This window comes from Suncus etruscus, chromosome 7 (assembly GCF_024139225.1).
Source record: "Suncus etruscus isolate mSunEtr1 chromosome 7, mSunEtr1.pri.cur, whole genome shotgun sequence".
In the NCBI taxonomy this organism is placed as follows: domain Eukaryota; kingdom Metazoa; phylum Chordata; class Mammalia; order Eulipotyphla; family Soricidae; genus Suncus; species Suncus etruscus.
The window spans coordinates 4,711,013-4,723,499 of NC_064854.1; the positions used below are offsets into that span (position 1 = coordinate 4,711,013).

Genomic DNA, 12,487 nt, shown 5'->3' on the forward strand with positions numbered 1-12,487 from the left:
ATAGGCGACCTGGTATGCCAGGTAGCTTGGGGCGGTGTCTATGGAAATAGGCTTGAGAAGATCGACACTATTTGGTTCTTCCAAATGGAATCTTTCCCTGCTCAGAACCCAAGAAGAAGCCTGCCGTGTGGCCTTTTCAAAATGGCGTCCCTCCTTGTTCAGAATCCAAGTCCTAATAGGCTTAGAGAAACATATGGGATCCTAAGTTGATCTAGGATGGTTGCATAGAAGGAAAGCCCCTTCCCTAATGGACTGTCTTTCCATCCTATGTTGGTGTCTAATCTCATTCAGTTTGCCTCTGTGGCCAGTAGCATCTTTGGACTTAGAAAAATTGTGTTGAGTGAAGAACCAAAGGAAATAATACCTAGTGACAAACTCCAGATCAGCATGTTCTGGCTCCCTCCCTTGGACCACACGTAGACCAGCTTGTGGGGATGGACTCTGGTTCAGCAGAGAATGTTCTGTGGATATAGGATTTGAATGAGGTTTATAGTCTGGGAGGACCCTGGGAAATGACAAGTTCTGATCTGGACTTGAAACATCAATTCTAATAGGATTTCCCCAGAGTGCCAGGATAACTCTGCTTATCTGCATGAAACATCATTATATTGTGCACAGCCCTGCGTGTGTGTGTTTTTACAGGTTTCACCTGCTCAGTGATTGTCTTTCTGACTTTGCAGCTTTAGAGCTGGGCATGATGCAGAGCTGGAGGAGAGAGTTGTGGGGATCAGTGGACCTGTGACTGGCAGCCTGTTTTAACCTGGGGCCCCCCATCAAACCCAGTGGACTCTCTCAGAGAAAGCACCTGACAGGTATGTTTTATTTAGTTTTTACTTATAGGTGGTGCTCTTCCTGGCAGAATACTTGTTTATTCAGCTTTGATTAAAGAGAGATCAGTAAATTTGAGTCCCTGTATGCAGAGGCCTAACAGTATGTTCTTGATGCCAGTGTTTTGGTAGGGAGTTCTGCTATCATAGGGTTAGTGTACCCCCTCTCTGTGTTTGCATATTGGACAGAAATGCATAGAATAGAGGAAGGGACTGAGCTTACCTGGACTTTGTATACTGTCTTCACATAGACTGGTCCTCCCTCTTCTGCTGTTCAATCCTGGTTTCCTGTAAAGGGGTGACTTTCTGCTGGAAAATAGCATACTGAGCCTTTAAAAGTTTATGGTTTTTTTTTTTTTTTTACTTACAGAGATGTAGCAGAGCAGGAGAAGGTGGTGGTTTTTGGCCTGGGTGGTCTGTTGTATGTCCTTCTTCTTCCCCCTACAGCACTAAGATTGAAACCCCCCCCCCTAAGAATATTAGGGGAGGGTGTCAGCACTTCCTCTCCTTGGTGTCTCCCTTGAATTGGTCTTTACTGGGGAGTGGCCGTCTCTTTTGCCCATATTGACTGTGGGCATGTCACTCCATGCTCTTGGAGAACTGAGGACAGAGGGTCTGCTAGCAGTTGTAAACAGGAGGGACTCCACCAGGGAAGTTGGTGGGTTCTGTTGAGTGGAAAGGGTATAACTAGATACCACAGAATGGAGCTTAATCATAACAGAAAAGCCTTTTCTCACAATCCTGGAACATAATTCCAAGATCACGGTGTCTCCAAGGCTCTCTTTGATATTTTCTCCCTGTGTCATCATGTGGCCTTTCCCCTGTGCTTCTGTGTCCTCATGTCTCCTGCTTGCCAAGACACCAGGCAGGAGGACTAGCTCCATCTTACCCAGTTTTTTTTTTTAATTCCCTTCTCCACTCTTTGAAGGCCAAGCTTTGTGTTCACATTCTGAGATCCTACAGGCATGACATTTCAGAGTGTGGAATTCTGCATTTGTCTCCAGCAACGCAGGGCTGGCCACCCAGGTCAAGTGACTTAAGGGGGAGAGGAAAGAATTGGGGATTTGTAGTCCTTAAATAAGAGTTCTGGGCATGTTCTTGCCTCTTCTGTTCTATTTCCCTTTTTCTTTTATAATCCTTACTCATCACAGTTTTTTCTTACTAGCCACAGTGTCTTCCAGAAGCATTTTCATCTTGGAAGTAATTGGATGCGTTTAGCTGATACTCCACAAGAGGCTTAGTAACATGTGCATACTCTGTTCCAAGTCCAAACACCACACAATGGAAGTTTTTGTGTTTCTCTATAGAGAGTTAACATTCAGGTTATTCTCTTTCCTAGAAGCTATTTTCCCCTCAGGTAGCTAACAACTTAAAATTTTTTTATTTTTAACTTTAAATACTGGTTTACAGAATGTTTTATAATCATACAGTTGGTTCAGCCATTCAGTGTTCTGACATCAGTCCCACCTCCAGTGTGACCTTCCCTCCACCATTGTCTTCAGTTTCCCACCCAATCCCCAAGCCTGCCCCTTTATCAGACACGAAATAATTTATTTTATATTGCTTGTTAGAACAAAATGGCTAACAAATAATCGAAAAATATTTCAGTAAAAGAAAATTTGTGAAAATTGACGATATCTCACAAAGGAGATCATTAAAGTCATTGTCTGAGGGTTTACTAAACTGCTTATTACAGCTTAGAAATTTTGTTATTGGTTTTGTTTATCGTGCTTAATTGGCTCCTATGCTGAGATGCTATGTTCCCACCTAATTCAGTGGGTTCCTGTATCCTTAGAAATGGGTCAGTCAGTTTTATTGGGTTAGTTGTTGGTTGGTTGGTTGGTTGGTTGGTTGGTTGGTTGGTTGGCTGGCTGGTTTGCTTCTCTGAGATTAGTGGTGAAGCCATAAAGCTGTGCCATTGTGATATTTTTTTATTGTGTTTATCTCCCTGGAATTCTAAAGCATTCCATAAAATTAGTGTGTGTTTGATCTCTTCCACAGAACAGCATAGTTGGGGGCCACCTCTGTAAAGAATGTTGAACTGGTCAATTATGTGTTGCTGATCTGTAGCTCCCTATTGGATATTTGAGTTATTTCTGGTTTTCTGTCATTTTAGTGTGACTACTATCCGATGCTTTCTTTAGTGTACCTGCATTTCTTCCCAGACATTTTGTGTGTGTGTGTGTGTGTGTGTGTGTGTGTGTGTGTCTGTCTGTCTGTAAGCTCTTTATCTCATTCCACCAGTGAGGGTCTGGAGCAGGGGCTGCCACAGGAAATAATCCAAACCAGACTGATGAAAGTGAAACACATGACTGAGAACATTTCCACCTCGTGGAGCAAGAGGAAGAATCCAGATGACACTGCAGTATTTATTGGGACATAAAGACGACCCCATGAATGGGGGAGGAAGCGAAGGCCAAGAAACTATCTAGAACCTCTTCCAGCCTAGGTGGGTCTTTGCCATGGATACAGGAAGCCATCTTTGTTTAGGGTAAAGACTGGTTAACTCAACATGTGTATACCTGCCTTTTTTTATTTTCCATTCTGGATTTCATCTCATCATGCAAATGTTGTAGACCTCAGTTTTGGATGTGATTGAGGGTCTAATTGCGTTTTGGTTGACAGAGAGCAGGACTAATCAGGAGTTGTCTGAGCAAGCTAAGGTGCTTTCTGAGGCATAAATAACATAAATCATTTAGGTCAGCACTTCAGGCATGAGTAAGTTCAGCGGGAGGATGCCTGCCACCAGTCCAAGAATACCCCCAGAGTTCTCATCCTGTAAACCCATGTACCTGGAATTTTTCATTAGCTTAGAGCTTCTGCAGAGATTAGTCCTGAAGTTGGGCCATTTGCATGGTCTATTTAGTGGTGGCTTGGGGTGTGGGTACACAGTTGTCAGGGCTAGGCCTGTTTTCTCCTGAGGGTGCCCCAGAGTACAAACAACCAGTTACTTCTGGAGTTAGAGTAGCTGCAGCTTCTGCTGTTCCCACCTAGTGTCATAAAGTACAGCTGATTATTTCAGAGCCATGATCTCTTCACAGGCTCTCACTGGAGTACTGGCTGTGTTGTTTCTCTTGAAAGGCTCTTTACCCTCATTCTGTCAGCCTAGATGAGATGGTGATAGAAAATTCTCACTTTGTTTGTTGTTGGTTTTTTTTTTTTTAATAGAAACTGTAGAAAGTAAAGTTCTTTGGAGAAGACTCCCACCTCATAGCATCAAGAGAACAGTTGCCAGTTGCCAGGGACAAGTGGTTCGAGAAGGTTGATTCCTGTCCCCCACTCCACAGTTTCTGAGAAAAGTGCCTGCTGTCAGGGACAAGTACTTGACCTTGTCTTTGCTCCCTGTGAGAACACAATGCAGGAACAGCCAGTGAGGCATGTGTGCTGGAGGATGGGGGTTAAAATGCAGGCCTGTGCCCCTTGGACTACCTCAGTCTTTCAGCTGAAACAGCAGCTCGGTGACATTTTATTTATCCCCAGGTTGATGTGGGTTTTTGTTTGTTTGTTTGTTTTCATTCTCAAGAGCTACCACTGCTTATCTCAAACAAGCAGTTACTTTAACCATTCCTCTGGGAAGGGAATTTCAAAATCACTTTTAATCATGGAACTCAAAAGCAGGGAGACCTGGACTCTCCCAGGGGTCCCTTCTCAATGACCAAGTGTAAGACCTGTTGGTTCAGCTGAGGTTCTGGGAGTCGCCGTTCAGCTGAGAGATGGCAACAATGAGGTCCCTTCCTTGAGCTAACCATGAGAGTTTCATGACATGATTCTCCAAGGAGAAGTTCAAGGTGAAAGGACTTGACATTGGAAAGCCAGTCTGTCATGGTCCAGTCTAGCTAGAGTTACATGGGCCAGATGCTCTTTGCCATTGTATAGCAGAGTTGAAAGGAAAGTATTCTTAGAATCACTCTTAAGGATTTTCTGAGTTCTTGATTATATGCCCAGCTATTTGATCCCTAAGCTCATTATGGACAGATTTATTTATCTATATTTTGAAGGTGGTGTCAGGGATTGAATTCAAGCACAAGCTTCACTCCTGAGTCACATTCCCAACTCATATGTAGGTTTTGAATTTTGGAGTGGGGGGGGGGGCATACTGGTAGTTCTCAGGAGTTATTCCTGCATCTACTCTTAGGAATTCTTCCTGATGAGTCTCTGGGACCATGTGGGATTTCAGAAATTGAACCCAGGTCAAGGCTGGCAAGGCAATTGTCCTACCCATCGCTCTGGCCCTGTAGGTTAATACTGAAGTGCTTTTGTGGGCTTAGGTTTTACAGGCTCCTGTCCTGTCTTTGTCTTTATTTCTTTTGGCTTCTAGAACATTCTCCCTTGTTCCCTTTTATTCATGGTTTTCTTTCACTTTTCCTCACTTCATGCTATTAACTGTGTATCTGCTATCCTTGCCATACTGAAATTCTACTTACATTCTTTTGGTAGACTTCCAGTGTATAGACTTCTTTTATTTCTTCATAGACTTTCATCATCATGCCTGATTTCACTTAATTTTGTCTGAGTCCCTTGATCACTAGATTGTATTGGAAAGCAAGGTTCCAGTGACCTCAACACACCTGCCTCCAGGACACCTTGAACATGGCAGGATCCCAATAATATCTGCTGAAGAGCTTGCTATATTGTACTCAAGTGTGTCTGGGTCTTAACAAATTATTCACTGGTATAGCAACCAAGCCACTCAGCCAAGATAGAAGGAAGAGAGTGAATGATCACTATGGTCGAAGTTTCTCAGAGATCTAGTTCTTTGCTTTGAGTATGTGTATCTCTGGGAGAATCACACTAGCCAGGGATTTTTTTCTGGCTTCCCTGTCAGATAGATATGATCTGTGTTGCCGAAGTGTGGGCAATCTTGTTTAATTATAAGCGTTCATGATATGGGGATACATAGTGATTTTTTTTATTGTGTTTATCTCCATGGAATTCTAAAGCATTCCATAAAATTAGTGTGTGTTTGATCTCTTCCACAGAACAGCATAGTTGGGGGCCACCTCTGTAAAGAATGTTGAACTGGCCAATTATGTGTTGCTGATCTGTAGCTCCCTGTTGGATATTTGAGTTATTTCTGGTTTTCTGTCATTTTATTGGGACTACTATCCAATGCTTTCTTTATGTGTGTGTGTGTGTGTGTGTGTGTGTGTGTGTGTGTGTGTGTGTGTGTGTATGTCTGTAAGCTCTTTATCTCATACCACCAGAGAGGGTCTGGAGCAGGGGCTTCCACAGGAAATAATCCAAACCAGACTGATGAGAGTGAAACACATGACTGAGAACATTTCCACCTCGTGAAGCAAGAGGAAGAATCCAGATGACACTGCAGTATTTATTGGGACATAGAGACAACCCCATGGATGGGGGAGGAAGCGAAGGCCAAGAAACTATCTAGAACCTCTTCCAGCCTAGGTGGGTCTTTGCCATGGATACAGGAGGCCATCTTTGTTTAGGGTAAAGACTGGTTAACTCAACATGATGGATTTCATCTCATCATGCAAATGTTGTAGACCTCCAATTTTGGTTGTGATTGAGGGTCTAATTGCCTTTTGGTTGACAGAGAGCAGGACTAATCAGGAGTTGTCTGAGCAAGCCAAGGTGCTTTCTGAAGCATAAATAACATAAATAATTTAGGTCAGAGCTTCAGGCATGAATAAGTTCAGCACCTATGTCTTGCTTGCCATAGACCCTAGATAATCTTTATTTTACTCAGGATTAAGGGTGATTATTGAAAGAATAATAATTGTTGTGATCTAAAAGATTCCTTTCTCTGTTCAGCAGTGAGCTACTTTGGTCTTTGGAGATACGTTGGGGGCTGAATTTGATGTAATCATAATGCAAGGAGCTTGCCATCCTTGCTTTCCTATCAGTGTAGTTAGTTAACAGTGTAATAGCAAACTGTTAAAGTGAGCACTATTGTATATTTGAAAAGTAAAAACATAATTTTTTTTTTGCTGTTGACAGTGCCTATAATCAGACTTCAGATAGGTGTGAGAAGCCTCAACAGGATTATTATCTGCATATTTGTATCTTCTGTGGCTGATTTAATATTAGGGATAGTATACACTAGCACGTCTTGTTTTGTTTGTTTTGGCTACAGGAACTTGTGCTCAGGGCTTATTCTTGGTTCTATCCTCGGGGGTCACTCCTGGTAATGCTCAGGGGACATATGGAATCCTGGGGATTAAATACAGGTCATCAGTATCCAAGGCAAGCACCCTACTTTCTAGACACAATACATTGGGGCTTTTACATGTCTTGTCCCAAGAGTGACCCTTACTAAGTATTCTCTACCTTAAAATGTCAATATGGGAAAAAGTGACAGTGGGCATGTCATATGTTTTGTAAAAAGAAAATATGCAGGGGCCGGGCGGTGGCGCTAAAGGTAAGGTGCCTGCCTTGCCTGTGCTAGCCTAGGACGGACTGCGGTTCGATCCCCCGGCGTCCCATATGGTCCCCCAAGCCAGGAGCAACTTCTGAGCATAGCCAGGAGTAACCCCTGAGCGTCACCGGGTGTGGCCCAAAAACCAAAAAAAAAAAAAAAAAGAAAATATGCAGCAAATAATCTTTTTCTACAATATTTTTGTTTTTTTATAATATCTTTAGTTAAGCCCCATGATTACAAACATGTTTGTAGTTGAATTTCAGTCATAAAAAGAATACCCCTCTTTACCAGTGCAATCTTCTCACCACCAATGCCCCCCATTTTCTTCCTCCCCAACCCCACCTGTATTTGAGACGGGCATTGTACTTCTCTCATTTACTACCCTTGTTATGATAGTTGTTGGTGTAGTTATTTTTCTACAATTCCTTATCCAGTGTTGGCAACTCATTTCGCCTTTCTAATGTGTTTTATATGTGAATTGGGAGAGCAGTGTCTATTAATAAGTTGTTGCTTCTGGCTGTCTTTGACATTTTGCCAAAAACTGTATTGCCATGGTTTGTCCCCAAGACCTGAAAATTCTGAGGGAGCACAGGGTGCTTTCCTGTGGAGCACTGCCTTTGGGTTCCTATGGAGACTTTTTTAATATGATTTATTTTTTTTAATTTAAAGGTTGTTCATAATACAGTTTCCCTCTATTGCGCACACACAGAGATAAAGTTGTTCATGCTTAAGTTACAGTCACTTCATTATTTAATCTTATAGGACAAACATTTTGATTGTTTTCAAAGAATAGGTTTTTATTTTTGATTGCTGAGAGTGGGACAGCCTGGGAAGTATTAGTGAAGGAGAAGCAGGACCCACAGGCTGTGTGGATCCATTGAGTTCAAAGGAGGAGTCTCAAGTGAAGATGGAGGAATATAATAATTCACGATGAGATTTACAATTAAGTACAACTATGATTGAATAGTTCTAGTTGAAGAAATAAGGATGGAGAGAGCCCGAGAGGGTGAAATTTCAGATGTGGCTTTACTCTGCACAATTCAGGGTTATTTTGATAAAACTCCCTAGACAATCAAATTGGTTTTAGAAAGCCTGGTTGTATGTATGATGGATACAGGCAATTTCACAAGGTGATTATTATTTTTTTAAATTCCCTTGGCCTAAGAGAAATAGGCATCTTTACCCTTGAAGCATACTGCCCTAAGATAGATTACAGACTCCAGGCATGTTAGTTGTTGAACCTCAATGTCTTCTTTTATGGTAGCCTGACTTGTTTTTGATACCCCATTCATTCCCCTCTCTCCCAACCTTCCCAGCCGAGCAGTGGGCTCCATCTGTACCTAGGCCCAAATAGTCTATGTCGTTTCTTCTCTGAGATTTCTCCATTGCTCTGCATTTTTTTAAATCAGTTTTCCAAGCTGACTTCCTTTTCCACTAGGAAATTTCCACTCCTCAACTCCTATGGTCCTGCTCATGCCCATCTGCAAAACTTGGCCCTGCCAAGAAGTTTTAGTTACACCAATCAGGCTGACTCTGTACCAACACTGTTCCTGAGGTGCTTGTGATTGTGGATTTAGGTTCCTGAGGCTCAACACCTCCAGAGCCTTATGTGTTTGTTGGTAAGTGTTGTTCCCTTTCCCCAGGGAAACTTGGTCTGGCCAGTCTCTGCCAAATGATGGTAAAGCTCCAGGGAGCAGTGTGGGTGGGTGGGTGTGGTCTCTCCCTCCTGGTCTATCCAATTCACACTTGGTGCTACACAGGGCAGCCCCTGTTTGCCCCCACCAGCCTATGTCTGCCAGGGCTGCCTTCCAAACTGGAAGCAGAGCTTTCCCTGGGCCTCTTTTGGGGTTCCCGCCAAGGAAGAGTGGGTGATTAACTTCCCTTGTTAATGAAGAACCTTTATGCTCTTCACTGAAATACTTGAACAGAAGTAAGACATCTTAATTTGTCCTGTTTCCTCTAAGTTGTACGTCTCCTTTTAGATCAATCTCTTGCAGATTGACCCCTTGGGAAGAGAAATTGTTATATCCAATCTAGGGTAAACACATGACCTCATTTATAATTTAAAAAAGTGCTGAAAAAAATGACAAAGCAGTGAGCACATACTTCTTAGTGAAAACTTAAATTCCAAGATGACTGTTGTGAAATTCGGCTCGGGACAATGATGCCTCCCAGTGATATAGGAACCCTGGTATGTGGCATAAAGTTAGCTAAGAGGATGATCTCTGTTTGATTGTTAGCTTTTGTGTTCTGGTGGTTTTTACTCTTGGTCTTCTAGCCAAAAAGGAAAGTGAAACCGTTCTCAACTTTGAATATTTTTTTGTTGACATTGTGGACAAAGGTGGTCAGCTCTGACATTTTTATTTCATTTTATTTTATTTTTTAATTTTATTATTATTATTTGGTTTGAGGGCCACACATGCTTATTCAGAATTCGCGCCTGGCAGGTTTGGAGGACCAGATGGGATGCCAGGGATCGAACTAGCATCTGTCCCAGGTTTTCCACGTGTAAGGCAAACAGCCTACCACTGTTCTGTTGCTCCAGCCCCAAGCTCTGACATTTTTAATCCACTTACCTGGCTGCCATGGTGCTGGTAAGGTATGTTATGGATTATGTGTTTTCTGCCAGCAGTCATTGAGACTGCACATTTAGAACAAATGAAGTGAATACTTAATCAATTCATCTGTATGAGTATCCTAGTTATCTGAGAGTATTTGTAAAATATTTTATCTTAGAGTTGGGTAGACTGTTGTGCTAGCAGAGTTTAGGAACAAATTGTTGTTGGTCCTGAAATTTTTCTGTTTTTTTGCCGCAACTGGTGATGCTCAGTGGTCATTCCTGGCTATGCGCTCAGAAATCGCTCCTGGCTTGGGGGACCATATGGGACGCTGGGAGATAGAACTGTGGTCCATCCTAGGCTAGCGCAGGCAAAACAAATGCCCTACTGCTGTGTCAATGCTCTGGCCCCAAGGTCCTGAAGTTTTTTGATGACTAAGGTGCAAATATATTACAACACCTCTGAAATGTTTCTAGGCCATGTTTCTTGACCTCTGGCAAGCGCTTAAAAGGGTTTCACATGTCTAAACTTTTGGCCAATGGTAAATCTGCGAGACACTCAATTGATGATATTAGCAATAAGATTTATGTCTCCCCCCCACCCCCAATAATCACATTGATGGATGAGGAAGGTGGAGGTAGGAGTTGGGACGGATGTAGTTAACAGGATTACATACTTTCTATAGCCTGATATGTTGAAAGGTCTTTTTTTTGTTTTTTTTTTGTTTTTGGGCCACACCCGGCGATGCTCAGGGGTTACTCCTGGCTGCCTGCTCAGAAATAGCTTCTGGCAGGCACGGGGGACCATATGGACACCGGGATTCGAACCAACCACCTTTGGTCCTGGATCGGCTGCTTGCAAGGCAAACGCCGCTGTGCTATCTCTCCGGGCCCATGTTGAAAGGTCTTACGCATACTGATGAAAGCTTGGAAATTTCTAAGCACATAAATACAGGACACATGACTAGCCCATCAAACTTGTTTTCCATGGCTAGATTCTGACCCTCCTTAAAATGTACTTGGGTGTTAAATTTTTGCTTTTCACTGCTTTGTAGGGGTCAGAAGAAGCCAGACTTCCATCATACAGTGAGTAGGTGCTTGCCTTGCATGTGGCAACCAGGGTTCAATCCCTGTCATTCCATATACTCCCCCAAGTACCATTAAGAGTAATTCCTGAGTGCAGAGCAGGAGTAAATCCTGAACATCACTGGCTGTGACCTCCAAACCAACTAAACAAAATTCTGAAAAGAATAAAGTTTAATGGATTCCATATTTTGATTCTTATTTCACTTTTTATCACTTGAATGTGCAGAGATCCAAATCCCTGAAAAAGTGCCCAACAGCATTTAGTCACTGACAATTCATAGATGGAACTGAAGGACCAAGGCTCTATAGGAATGATAGCAATACTGAAGACAATATTTTATTTTTGGAAAGTTACAAAGTTGTTCATGATTGAATTCAGTCATACCAGCCATGCAGAGTTCAAGCACCCATCCCTTCACCAGCCCACCACCTCCTCCTCCTTATTTCCCTCCTGTCCCTCAGCCTACCTACCTCTATAGTACACACGTTTCTTTTTCCCTTTTGCTTTTAGGCGCTGTGGTTTTCAGTACTGTTAACTGAAAAGGGCATCATTCCCATATCCCTTCTCTGCATCTGATTCTGGTCTAGAGTGATTACTTTTCCATTATCATTGTCATAGTATTGTCTTCTCTGACCTAACTGTCCTCCCCAGTGTGGCAAGCTTTTCATTAATTGTCTGTCCTCTGGCCTTCATTTTTATTGTCTTTAGCTATTATTCTACTAAGGTATTTCTTTCTATCCTGCAAATGATCATTCTCTCTCACTCTATTTCTCTCACTTATTCATTCAGCACTGTACTCTCCTTGTATCATTCATATATCAGCCAATTTTATGACTTCATTTTTTTCTAATGGCTTTCTTTCTAATTCTTTCTAACGTTTCATTGTGGAGATGTGGCATACCTTATTGATCCACTTGTCTGTTCTTGGTCACTTGGATTGTTTTGAGATTTGGACTGTTGTGAATAGCGCCACAATGAACACTGGAGTGCAGGTGCCTTTTCTCCATTGTGTTTTGGGGGCATTACAATATGTTCCCACGAGTGGAATTTTAAGTTCAATGCCTAGTTTGTTGAGAATGAACATATTGTTTTCAAAGAAGGTGAGACCAGTTGACATTCCCGCCAGCAGTGAATGAGGTCCTTTCCCGCTCACATCTGCATCAACACTGGTTGCCTTTGTTCTTTGTGTGTCTTTGTTGTAAGTTGGTATCTCACTCTTGTTTTCATTTGCATTTCTCTAATGATGATTGATGCAGAACAGTTTTTCATGGGACTTTTTTGCCATTTAGGTTTCCTTTTGTTGTTGTTTGTTTTGCATGTCTCTAATGATGATTGATGCAGAAGAGTTTTTCATAGGACTTTTTTGCCATTTAGGTTTCCTTTTGTTGTTGTTTGTTTTGGGTTCATACTCTGCAAAGATCAGGGTTACTTCTGGCTTTGAGCTCAGGAATTTCACTTGTCGGGCTCAAGGGTCCATGTGGGATGCTCTGAGTTGAACTCAGGTCATCTGCAGGCAAGTCAAGCTTCCTAGATGCTATACTAATCCTCTTTTCTCCATTTGGGTTTTATTTTTCTTGTACTAGTAGTTTATATATTATGGATATTAACTCTTTATTGGATCAGTTGTTGGAGTA

The 12,487-nt window shown here is 42.2% G+C and overlaps 1 protein-coding gene across 1 annotated transcript in view; it reads left to right on the forward strand.

Moving 5' to 3' along the window:
- The first annotated feature begins 688 nt into the window (after positions 1-688).
- GRB10 (growth factor receptor bound protein 10) overlaps positions 689-12,487 on the forward strand; it is a 176,256-nt gene continuing 164,457 nt past the window's right edge. Inside the window, exon 1 of the mRNA XM_049777476.1 lies at positions 689-812. The gene's annotated coding sequence lies outside the window, so the exon portion shown is untranslated. The remainder of the gene's footprint in view (positions 813-12,487) is intronic.